The sequence below is a fragment of the Pteropus medius genome, unplaced genomic scaffold (assembly GCF_902729225.1).
Source record: "Pteropus medius unplaced genomic scaffold, Ma_sr-lr_union100, whole genome shotgun sequence".
In the NCBI taxonomy this organism is placed as follows: Eukaryota; Metazoa; Chordata; class Mammalia; order Chiroptera; family Pteropodidae; genus Pteropus; species Pteropus medius.
Window position 1 is genome coordinate 10,209,881 of NW_024351730.1, and position 13,939 is coordinate 10,223,819.

At 35.8% G+C, this 13,939-nt stretch overlaps 1 pseudogene; it reads left to right on the plus strand.

The window, feature by feature from the left end:
• Positions 1–3,828: 3,828 nt before the first annotated feature.
• Positions 3,829–3,947, plus strand: LOC120588434 (uncharacterized; annotated as a pseudogene).
• Positions 3,948–13,939: the final 9,992 nt, after the last annotated feature.

Genomic DNA, 13,939 nt, shown 5'->3' on the forward strand with positions numbered 1-13,939 from the left:
TAAGAAATGGCATTTTACTAATGGGAACTTCCATATCATTGTAATATGGCATTGAGAATAGCATAATAAAATAACATTGAGGATTATAATGGGGTAACATTCCAGCATACTGCGTTCTTTTTCTAAAATGGATTCCAGGACCAACATCACTTCCTTGGAATTAGCTAATTGGTTAAAGACATGAGTTAACTCCTCCAGACCACTGGGTACCAATTAGTACTAATTTGGGCTATAATGAAGAATGTGCTGACACAAACCTAAATATCTTTAATGGGATAAATGTAAAGCCATATTCCAGAAGACAAGGTATTTTAGAAAATGAACACTGGTTATCCTCTCATTATTTGGGAAAGCCCAAGAAATAGCACTGTATGCTGAACCAATTCAGAAATAAGATAATGACACAAAGCAGTTGGAGACAAAATTGTCACCTTATTACTGATAAAGTTGATAATGAAGAAACTGGCTTAGACAGGAAAAGTTGAGAATCATATGATTTCACTCATATGTGGGATATAAAACTGAAAGCAACAAACGAACAAGACAAACAAATCTCATAGACACAGACAACAGTTTAGTGGTTACCAGAGGGAAAGCGGGGAGGAGTGGGGGAGATAGATAAGGATTAAGGGTGTCAAATATACAGTGATAGAAGAATATTTGACTTTGTGTGGTGAACACATAATGCAATATACAGATGATGTATTATCAAATTGTACACTTGAAATATATATATATATAATAATTTTATTAATCCATGTCACCCCAATAAATTAATAAAAGAAAAAGAGAGAAAGAATGAGAGAGAGAGAGAGAGAGACTCTTAAAAATAAAAAATGAAACTGGCTTGAACCTGCAGGCAAGTGGGCCTCCCAATACAGAACCCCACTAAACTATTGCAGGCCTCCCTGGGGGCTCAAACCCCTTGCAAAACTTACAGCACAGGGAAAGCAGACTAGAGCACATGCTTTCTGTGTGCAAGCTTGCTCCCCTAGAAAGAGAGAGAAAGGCATTGAGCTATGGATGTCCATTTTCCCCTTTCGAACTCACCGATCAGATTAAATCACTCCTCTAGGAAGACGGCATAGAGAAATGAAGAGGCCCAAGATTGGTTTAGGAATGGGGTTCCCGCCACACAGAAGGAAACACCAGGAATGGGGAAAGAAGTTTTCCCATCTGTAAAGCACAGAGGCCCAGAGAGACATATGACCTTTCCAGGATTATGTAGCAAGTTGGTGGCAGCATCAGGGAGGATGCCCAGCTATTTTGTGTTTAATAAAAAGAAAACCCAATGGAGCAAAAACAAAATGAAAGAGACCTCCTTATTTATTAGCACCTGAAAAGGTTGGTGGTTGGATTGTTTAATAGACTACAAACATTATAAAACATATAATAAATGTGTTTTAAATATATATAAATTTATATTTTATATAAATATATTTTATATAGAATATATAAAACAGATGACAGAAAAAAATATTTTTGGTCTCAAACTTTCTGGAGGATTGTACTCAACTCTATGAGCCACATAGAGTTTTTTTTAACAAAGATATATGATATATAACGTACAGAAGGTTATGATCAGGATAATAAGAAGTTGAAACACAACTGGAATTTGAAAAGCTCTCATTAAGAAGACATTTCTTTAGAGCTCCCAAAGAAAGACAAAACCAAGACCAGCAAGAAAAAGTCATATGGAGGCAGGTTTTCCATCAATAGAAGGAAGGACTTAAACACACACACACACACACACACACACACACACACACGCCAAGACGCACACATGCACACAGGCATAAATACAACAGTGAGTAGAATGCAAATTTGATCATGTCACCCCCTTGTAAAAACCACTGGATGGTTTCCCAGTGCTCTTATAATAAACCCAAGTTTCTGAGCAGAGCTTACAAGGCCCTTTGTAGGCCGGCCCTTTCATTAGTGTCCAGCCCCAGCTTGTACCCAATCTCCCCTTACTCAGCTGGCTGCAGCTATACTGACCTTCTTTCATTCCCTGGTATAATAGGTTCCTTCCCGCCTCTTGATCTTGACCGTGCAGGTTCTTCTGCCTGGTGGTCTTTCTTCTTTTCTATACCAAACCAACTCTTACTCATCCTTCAGATCTCAGTATTCCCCTATTCATGGAATCCTCCTTGACTTCCTGAAAAAGACCATTTTGTCCTCCTTGCACTTATCAGAGTCTGGCCTTCGCTTTTCTTTTTTGACCCTTAAAGTGATGTCCGTCTCCTCTACTAATCTGTAAATTCCATGAGGGCAGGGAATATATTTTTATTCAAAATATCACAGAGCCTCATAGTAAGAACTCAACACATATCTACTGAAGGAAGGAGGAGAAGTTAGGAGAGAAGGAAAGGGAAAGGAAGAGAGTCCCTGGAACTGGAAAGGTTCAAGCAGAAGATATGAAGGACCATCTTTCAGGAAAATGATTGAAAATATTCCTGCACTGGGTGGAAAAATTGAACCAGATAAAGCTATACTGCAAATATTTGCTTAGCACATACTGTGTTCTAGGGCTAGGTGCAGAGGACACAGAACTGAATCAGTTCTTGCACTGATGTATAAGGTACCTTTCAATTCTAAGAGCTAGTGATTAAATGGAGCAAATCTACTTAGCACTCTAAGACAGAAAAAGCAATAGAAAATGAAAATGTATGGCATTCTGGTCCAGGTTTTCATCCCAAACTGCAGTCATATCTAATTTCACTAAATATATATAATTGACTGTGACTATTAGAATTACTTGTTTTTGGTGAGCCGTAACTATTATAAGCAGAGACTGGGAGAGAGAGAGAATTAAATTAACATCTTGTGGAAAGCAACTGTGAGAACTAAAATCAGGAACCATTACAGAGATTCGGGCTAACATTTCTTAATAAGCATTTTTACACAATTTTAAGCCCAGTTGAGTCTATTTCTACTAAGTCCTTCCAAAGAGTTCAAATATGTAAGGCCAGAAATGAGAAAAATTCGAATCCCCTTTTCCAACATCTCGCCAGCAGTAAAAGCCTCTACTTAGAATCCAGTGCTTTTAAAAATTTAACTTTTGCATTCTAAAACCATGTACCTCTTGTGGAAGAATGAAGTCAGACTTGCAGATCCTTCTGTCGGGAGAGGGAGCCAGAATGGATCATGAAGGAACAGGCCAGAGCTGATTCTGGGCTGTAAGAGGACAAAATGAATTCTTTGCCGATATTTCTCTGTGCAATTTCTTATTTTATTCTTTACTCGCTGGTCTATTCAGAGTTGCTTGGAGACTCATCTATTATTATTAAATACATTTCTGCTCTTATTCACTCTGGAACATGCTGCCCAGAGATGATCATGTACAAACCCCCTTGAAGGCAAAGTAGTGTCACAGTTCACAGCCTCTGCCCTTAGGACACTCAGCAGTCACTGCTTTCTCTGTCCACACTGTCTTAACACCTAGAGCATGTACTCTTGTCCTCTTCTTGTACAAGAGTTTTATGCCTGGAAAGAGTTTTGTGGGTTTTTTTAAGATAAAGAATATTAGATCAGACTAGTCCACAAAAACAGAAAAGGTAAGAACATGGAGAGAGACTGAAGATACAAATGCGAGAGAAGATAATTAAGGCAGCAAGATTTTGGAGGAGGTGGGAGAGGTAGAAACAAATGGCCATTCACCTGAAAAGTCATTTTAAGAATGAGTTCCAGAAGTCCATTATAAAAGCTCGGAGTTCTCTAACTTAGAAATTATTCAAATTTACAATTGCTCTATTGTTTATGTATATATTTGCATATCAAAGTAACATAATAATTTAAAAGTAAAATAATAATTTTAAAAAATTTTGTGTCTATAGCCATGCCACCCTAAACAAGCCCAATCCCGTCTGATCTCGGAAGCTAAGCAGGGTTGGGCCTGGTTAGTACTTGGATGAGAGACCACATAGGAAGACCAGGTGCTGTAGGTGTAAAAAAGTAAAAAAATAAGAGTTTGTAAGCTGACAAGGTCCTTGCAATCTGTGAGGTCAACCAAGGGTTGTCTCACCTAAAAAAAAAAAAGTTTTGCTATTCAGCTCTCAGAATATAGTCAATCATACTACAAATTTAAACTATACTGGCTTCATTGCATTGAAAATGTTTGAGTTCCTACCAATCAAGGCCTAAATTAATGAGTAGATTTGAAAATGACATTTATAAATGTAATTTTATGAATACCTATATAATAGAATAAGCATGATATAAACAAACAATTTACTATTTGTATGACTACATAGTCAATGCATAAATACCTGTACACAATTTAAGCCAAGGCTCAATATTAAGAAAAAGTGGCTGTCAAATTAATGGTGAAGGTATAAGAAGTCAATTTCTGTGACCATCAGAATCTTAACATTCGTCGTCTCATTCTATTATTTTTCAAGCCAATTAAATGAGCTAACTGAAGAAATGTGAGATTTACTAGGCATTTGAGAGTGGTTAATTTGGTATGTTTGTGTTTGTACTTTTTTTAACTTTGTATTATGGAAAACTTCAAACATATACAAAAAAAGGAGAGTATAATGAAACTTCATGTACCCATCACCCAGCTTCAACAATCTTGTTTCATGTGGCATAAAACTCCTAGAAGAAAACATAGGCAGTAAATTCTCTGACATTGCACTTAGTAATATTTTTTCTGATATATTTTCTTGGGCAAGGGAAACAAACAAATGAAAATAAACAAATGGGACTACATCAAACTAAAAAGTTTTTGCATAGCAAAGGAAACCATCAACAAAACTAAAAGATGACCTACTGAATGGGAGAAGATATTTGTCAATGATACATCTGATAAAGGGTTAATATCCAAAATTTATAAAGAACTCACACAACTAAATCCAAAAACAAAAACAAAAACAAAAAACAATTCAATTAAAAAATAGGCAGAGACCCTAAATAGGCATTTCTCCAAACAGGATATACAGATGGCCAACAGACATATGAAAAGATGCTCAATGTCACTAATCACCAGAGACATGCAAATTAAAACACAATGAGGAAATCACCTCACACCTGTCAGAATGGCTGTCATCGGTAAGTCAACAAACAACAGGTGTTGGCAAGGATGTGGAGAAAAGGGAACCCTTGTGCACTGTTAGTGGGATTGTAAATCTGTGCAGCCACTATGGTAAACAGTATGGTGGTTCCTCAAAAAATTAAAGATAGAACTACCTCGTGACCCAGCAATTGCACTTCTGAGTATTTATCCAAAGAAATCCAAAACACTAATTTGAAAAGATATGCACCCCTATGTTTACTACAGTGCTATATACAATAGCCAAGATATGGAAGCAACCCAAGTGCCCAACAATAGATGATTAGATAAAGAAGATGTGGTACATATATACAATGGAATATTACTCAACCATAAAAAATGAAATTATACCCTTTGTAACAACATAGATGGACCTAGAGGGCATTATGCTAAGTGAAATAAGTCAGACAGAGAAAGACAAATACCATATGATATCACTTACATGTAGAATCTAAACAAACAAAACAGAAATAGACTCATAGGTACAGAGAACAAATGATGATTGCCAAATGGGAGGGGGTTAGGAGAGTGGGTAAAAAGGTGAAGGGATTAAGAAGTACAAATTAGTAGTTACAAAATAGCCATAGGAATATGAAGTACAGCATAGGATAATAGTTAACAATATTGTAATAACTATATATAGTACCAGGTGGATACTAGGGGGATCACTTTGTAAATTACATAAATGTCTAACCACTATGTTGTATACCTGAAACTAATATAAAATAATATAGAATTTTTTTAAAAATCTTGTTTCATTTACACCCCTACTTATTATCCCTGCAAATTATTTTATTTAATCTATGTCTGTGTATTACCATTTTTACTATTATTAGCAGTACTTACCTCCTGGAATTATTTGTCATCAAAAACATGTACTAAGAACAACAGTAACATATTTCTCAATAAATATCTGTTGAAAGAATGAACAAATGAAAACCTAATATTTATTAAGCACTTACTGTGTGCCAGGTACTGTACTAACTGCCTTATAAGCACAATTCACTTAATCTTTATACCCCTAAACCATAAACATTATTATCTTCACATTTCAGATGAGAAAAACAAATGTAAAGAGATTAATGGATGTCCCCAAAGATAAACACATATTAAATGAAAATGAAATCAAATTAAATCATACTGTGAATGTAGAATAAAAGCAAAGAACAAATGACACTTGATTTTTTAATTAAGTTCAGAATTTAGGCTTTTAAGAATGAAAAAGTAAATGTGGCAAACATTAAAAATTAGTGAATCTGGGTAAAGATATAGGGGAGCTCTATATACTATTATTGCAACTTTAAGTTTTAAATTATTTCCAAATAAAAAGTTAAAAATTTTAAATGGAGCTATTTTTTTTTCTCAACAAAGTTCAAGGATGACCCTGACTGATATTTTGCATAATAGGCAAGGTTTTGGTTTTTTTTTATTTGAGATCCCTCTGAAATGAGAACCTGAGTCAGGCTTAGGTTTAGGTCAGGTTTTGTTTGTTTGTTTGTTTGTTTGTTTTATTTTTGGCAGTGGGGAGGGTTCCAGTAGGAAGAGGGTGATCTCAGGAAGCAGGAGTAAGGAAATGGGAGGAGTGACACAGGAAAGAAAAAAAAGACAACACAGAAATGCACTATCAGTTGATTTCTCACTGTAGACACCTTGGACTCCATCCTGCTGGGGATCCGCGGCAGATCCCTGCCTCTTTGTAGTTATACCTGTGTGTAGTGTCCTCCCACGCTCTATTAGGGTTGGTCTTTATGACTAAAATAGCAGATGTGATAGTATGTCACTTTTGAGATTAGGTCATAAAAAAGACTACAGTTTCCATTTTGGGCGCAGGCATCTCTCTTTTAGACCACTCACTCTAGGGAAAGCCATATGCTGAGGAGCTTTAGAAAGGGGTCCGTGTGGTGAGGCGAAGTCTCCTGCCAACAGCCAACTGGGTCCTTTAGACCCAGTCATGCCTCAGATGACTGCAGCCTTGGCTAACACGTTGGTTGTAGCCTTGTAGGAGACTCTGGGCCAGACAACCCAGCTAAGCTGCTCCCTGATTCCTAATCTACAGAAACTGTGAAACAAGAAATGTGTTATTTTAAACTACAAGTTTGATGTAATTTGTTACAAAACTACAGGTAACTAACACAGGACCTTCTAAGGAATTGTGTTGAATACACTTCAGAGACCTTCCACCAAAGATTGAGAGGCTGAGGCATTTATCCTCGAAATCCCAATTTCAGAGTGGGCACTGGAGGTGCGATGCTGTCAACATGCCAGACAGAGCTAGCATAGCTGAATTGGAGGTGAGCTGAGGATATGTGAGTGACTGTACAAATATGTAGCTGCTAAAGTATCTCATGATAGTGCCATTTTAAACTTTGCCAGGGTGAGATACAGTTTTCACATAACATACAGCTCTCCTTAGGAGCTTCTCCCTCTTTATTTACTGTGGTAGTCTTTCAAAATATGCAAAGTTCATCTCACAGAAACATTAACCTAGGCAGAACTGGAATTAGGGTTTTTTTTTTCAGATTGAAAAAGTAATTTCTGTTATTAAAATATTTTTTGAATATGCAAAAATACCCCAAAAAGAAAAATTTAAAACACCAAAACCTGGATCATTCACAGGTTACCATTTTTGAAATTTTGTGTCATTGATTATGCCGTAAAAATGTATATATACTTGTTTTGAAATCATATTAGTCATAGTTCTTAGGCTACTTTCATTACTAACAAATAGATTGAGAACAATTTCCAATGTGAAGCGATACCACTTTACTAATTCACTCTTAAATATTTATCTTTCAATGACAAACAACAATATATCTTATCGAGTTTCAATTATGCTTTCCAGTATGAGGAAGTTAGTTACCAGTTGCGGCTCAGAACACGTTAGGGTGTGGCATGATTTACTTAATCAACATTAAATAAACCTCCTGCTCTGGCCTCTACAGAGGCATTTCTAATTGCGTACTGAAATAACCTTCCAAATGTGTTTTTCAATCTCTTTTGAGAGTTTTCATTAAAAATAAGAATGAGCTGAGCCAGTGGGCCAGCATCCAATCTTCGGCAGCTGAACCAAGAGTCTGGCCTTGTACTCATTCCACATTTGTTGCTTGAGCAGGTACACCCTAACGGCCTCCTCCGGGGGGGTAGGCGCACACCCGCTCTAAAGCAGTTCTCCTGAATTTGGTGCTGGCTTCTGCTGGAAACAGTTTTTTGGGAATAAAAATACATTCTGTTCCTTCACTAATCTAGAAGAGAGAATAAACATAGGAATGTTCCATTGTTTAATTCACAAAGGAAATGTAGTTGAGGGTCAAACATGGATTTGAAAGAGTTAACATTCCCCCTCAACCCCACCAAGGGCCTTATGAATCAACACAGAAGTGCTGTATAGAAGGAGCTGCTGAGTGGTCTACCTGTTCTGAAACTAGGATGGCAACTGTAAAAGTCATTTGGGTCCATGTGGTCCTGACATCCCTCCATACCAATACCTTAAGGGATTCTGCATAAGGACTATAAAAGGATTAATTAAGAAAAATATGAACCCCACATGGACAAGCTATGCACAGTTTGTATATAAGATAGGTAGTTACATAGCAATTTTTAGGTAGTATGGAGTATGGGTCTGATGTTACCTGTTCATCCCCCTCAGTAGGACACAGTGTTCTGTGCCTCTGTTCTGGTCCTAGTCTAAATCTTCCTCATCTTCTTCTGGGTCAGGTTCTATGCCTCTGACCTCTACTGTACATTTCTATGCTCTAGATGGGTCCCTATGTGCCAGGGATAGAGTTATGAACAAGAAACTAATCACTTTCGCATATTAGATTTCATTCTCCAATTATTCAAAATTTCTGTCTCTCCCAAGGTTCAGCAGAGTTATTTTGGCGAGGTGGGGAGTGTTACAATTTGTGTTCTTTTAAAAATTGTTATAGCCCACCGCCAATGTATCAAGACACTAGAGTCTCTTAAATATTTTCTGTAGCAGGGTAGGAATGAATTAGAATCCTCCAAGATTTTAAGAGAGGAAGAGAGAATATTCCAGGTCAGGTATGCCTGGAAAGCAGTCTCTTATTTAAGTGGCTTTGTTCCTCTGTTCCAACACAAATGCTTCCATTGCAACTGCCTGCTCTAGAAGGCAGAGACTGGCCTTATAGTGAATAGCTCTGCAGGGTAATTCTGTATGGATTCTACAGGCAAGGCTCTGGTTATGTAAGTTTCAAAACTTCCTTGAATAAAAACTCTATACTGTTTGAAAACTTTTGTGAATCTCAAAAAGTGGGGGAAAATCCTGAGTCTTTTTAAGGTTTCAGTTAACATGGGATAAATTCTGAATGTATATGATCCGTAAAATGGCAGATGGAAAAAAAAAAAAGGCAACCTTGAAAAATAATCAGTAAAACCAAATAAAATTCTAAGCCAAATTAAAAAAATTTTTAATTCTATTTAAATTGTTTCAATAATTCTGAACCTGAAGTTTCTGATTCTTATCAGGTCTTCCTCCTCTTTGGATTTTGACATTTTGGAATGCTGCTCAAAACTCCTGTGTCTAACTGTGAGCTCACGTGTGCTGACCAAATGAACAAAGCATATGCCTTTTCTAAGATTCAGAGACCACTTTGGGAAAAGGGTATGCTCTTACCAGGCTCAAAGGAAGATCACACGAATTGTCCAGTGTTTCTGCTAAGCCCTAAAATTGAAAGAGAACCCAAGTTACTAAAAATAGAATGTATCTCTTTATTAATTAAATTAAACAAGCCACAAGAAGATTAAGTCTACTATAGCAATGGATCTATACCTGGTTCTCCTGAAGTCAAATAAAATGGGAATCTAAATCATATTTACAGGACTCTAAAGGACATATAAAGCTTAGAATCATATATTCATAGAGAGTGAGCCACACCACCAATTAAAACTTAACATATTCAAGGCAGAGAATTTATTTTGGTAAGCTTTAAGAAATTCTTCCTCATGGAAAAATTATTTGGGGTAATATTGAGACTTGAGCTAGGACTTGTAAGACAGAATAGTTTTTGTTCAGAAGACCAGATGATCTAAAATAATTCCCATCTCCTCAGTAACCAGTATACATGAGTCTTATTTACCACTCCATGCATGCATGATTCTCATTCCTTAACTCATAGACAAATTTTCACACATTTCTCTTAAGTTATAGAACCCAGAAATGGACATTTTTATTGGTAAACATCTGACCAACAATGAGCTTTCACTTCTACACAGAAAATAAACACCTGAAATAAGTAGAAAACTGAAAGACAGTTTGAGGGGCCGGCACCCCAAAACCAGGTTTCCTTAATGTCTCTGAAGCAAATGTTTGTGGAGGGAAAATAGAACCTTTAATAAATGTGAGTATGTGTCATTATATAACAGTTTGGTTAGTCTAACATAGTTATTATTAATTAAAATATTTTGACTTTCTTCATAAACCATTTAAAAATATTTTTCTGACCAAATATAGGCTCTGCCAAAAAGAAAATTTTATAAATCTCTTCCACATATTCCATTTTTCTAGAACATATATTTGAATTTGTTCAGTGATCTTTTATACTGCCTATGTCTATGATGAACCCTGTTCTAAGTTTATATATATATATCATTCTAGCTTATTTGTTTGCATACAGTATTCTTAGCTTTTGTCCTTTCATTGGAAAATACTGGTATTGTTACAAGACTAGAAGTTTTGGAATCAGAGAGACTGACCTCACTTTCAATCCTACAACTTATTACCTAAGGGATCCTGGGCCAAATACTTAACTTCGTACAGCCCAGTTTTGTTTTGTTTCTTTGAATTTGTAAAATGGGGATAATAATTACAGAGTTGTTCTAAGGATCAAATGAGAAAACATACTTGAAATTTCTAGTGCAGTGTCCTTGTATCAGGTACTCAATAAATGGAGACTTTTCCTTTTGTCTAAGATAGCACAGACGTCCTCAGTCTGAAAATTAATAGTTGTCTAGACTATAAAGGAACATGTAAATACTCATTGGAAAGTGATTGTTTTAATAACATATATGCAAACTAAAAATTAAATACAGTACATATTACACTTTTAATGGCAAGCTCTGAGAAGACAGTAATTTAATCTTGTCTCATTTCTCCAGAGCTCATTAAGAATGGAGTCAGTGGAAAAAGCCAGATAATGTGAGGCCAAATGAGCTATGTATTTGATTCTCCATTTGCACCCCAGCCATAAAGACTTAGTGCACTGACAACATGTGAAGGCCATAATCAGTCATCTTCCTTCATTTGGGACTCCCTGAAGTTTTGAAAAAGGCATTTCTTCTTTTAAGGTACAGAGCAAATAATAATCCACAAAAGTTACTGAAAGTATTTTATAAATATGCATAACTGATGAAAATGGTTAGCAATCAGGAAATATTTATTTAGAATGTGTGAGAGACTGTGGGAAATGTAAATGAGATGTGATCTTTGCCTTCGAGAAATCTCAGTCTGCTTTGGAAGACAAGACTTGCTCTTTGAATTGATCTAATTGCATTCTGAAAAAAAAAAAAAAAAAACTAGGATCTATTTTTTTAATGAACAATCCATGTAAAAGGGAATTGACATGTTTTGCGTATTAAATATGAGCCAAGCACTGGGCATATATTATCTCACTTAATCCTCACACCAATGCCATGAAACAGATATAATTCTTCTCATTTTGTACATGAGGAAACTGAGGCTTATACAGGTGAAGTAACCTGGATAGGTCTCATAACTAAGGAGTGACAATCCCTAGAATCCATTGCAGGCCAACATCTCTGGGTCCAATGTCCATGTTAATTTCATTTCATTTCATTCTACTGTAGGGATGGCCATAAAGAAATCACAGGAAAAGAAATCATTGTGAGATATGCTTTGAAGGAAAAATTTGCAAAAGTTTATAACTGCTTGCATATGGATGATATTAATATCAAGACTTTATTAACAAAATGATATGGAGGATTGACCGAATTTTAATGAACTCTTTCATAAATGAGTTAAGGCGGGAGCATCAGGAAACAAAAATCCAACTAAATGTATTGAAGGAATCAGATTAGTTTTATCTACCTATTTAAAAAGAGTCGACAATTTATATAAATGTATATTTGTCATCTTATACAATATTTTTAATGTTGGAATTTTTAATTTAGGAGGCAACACTGTGAAGAGGAAAAACCATTAGGTTAGAAGATCTGAATTTGATTTTCAGCCTTCAAATTACTGTGGTATGACTTTGGGCAGTTCATTTAATCACTTTTAATTTTGTAGGAGCATTAATACCTATTCTATTCCCTCCAGCCATCTATACTCATCCACCTTCCCATCTATATCCATCCATGCATCCATCTACTCACTCAACCATACATTTATTCAATTACCCATTCAATACACATTTATTAAACACCTACAAAGTATCAGTCACTGAAACATGTTAGAGTTAAACTAGACTCAGATTCTGCCCTCAAGGAGCCTACAGTCTAGAAGGAGATACAGAAATGAATATAAAGCAATGTAGTAAAATGTGGTGGGTGTTGTAAAGAAAATCTGCCCTGGCCACAGTGGGCAGAAAGGAGAGGTCACTTCTACTTGGTGAGAGGGGATGGACATCTCATGGACACCATGAGAGAGAGAGGTATCACAAAAAAAGGTGACACTTGAGCTAACTCTTGGTAAAGTACGAGTAATTTTTCCCAGTGAATCCGGGATGCGATGTTGGGAAAGGTGTTCCAGCCAGGGGGAACCACATAAATAAATACTCAAAGCCGTGATATGGTGTGCTTAGTCAGGAAACTACATGCAGTTTGAGTTTGCTGAGATGTAGGGTGGGAGGAAGATGCAACAAGAGATGAGGCTAGAGAGGATGGTTTGACATGCTGAGGTCTAATTTTATTCTATGGGTACTGGGAAATTATTAAAAATTCATAAGTTAGAGTAAAATGATCAGATTTGCATTTGAGAGAGACTACAGTTGTAGAAAATCAATATGAGCTTATTATAAGAAAACATATGAGGACCCACTGTAAACTGCATATCACCATATAAATCACTATATAAATGTTTGCTTTTATTTTTAGTTCAATATAAGTCATGTTGGCTATAATATAGACCATGTGTGATGGATAAACATGAATTCTATGTAACTATGTATTTATTTAAATAAAGAAACCTATGAAATTTAAAATATTTTTAAATTAGAAATGAATGATAACAATAAACTAAGGAAACTTATAAAAATTTCACCTTGTTCCAGAACTCTTATCTCAACAAAACATGTTGCTGGTGAAGGTCCCTAAAAAAGAATAAATAAAAATATTGGTGATCTTTGAAAATAACAAGTGTTGGTATGGATATGGAGAAACTGGAACCCCTGTGCATTGTTGGTGGAAATGTAAAATAGTACAGCTGCTATGGAACACAGAATGACAGTTCCTCAAAAAATTAAAAATAGAATTACCATATGATCCAACAATTTTACTTCAACAAAATTCTACAAAAAACTGAAAGTAGGGTCTCGTGAAGATATTTGGATAGCCATGTTTATAGCAGCATTATTTACAATCGCCAAAAGGTAGAAGCAAAGTGTCCATCAACAGATGAATGGATAAACAAAATGTGTATATAATACATACATATAATGGAATATTATTCAATTTCTTATAGAAGAGGTAATTCTAACACATGAAAAACCTTGAGGACATTATGCTAAGTGAAACAAGCCAGTTGCAAAAAGAAAAATACTGTATGAATCCATTTACATGAGGTATCTAAAGTAGCCAAATTCATAGAAACAGAAAGTAGAATGGTGGTTGCCATGTCATGGGGGACGGGGGAAACAAATGGAGAGTTGTTTGATGGGGACAGAGTTTCAGTTTGGGAAGATGAAAAAGTTT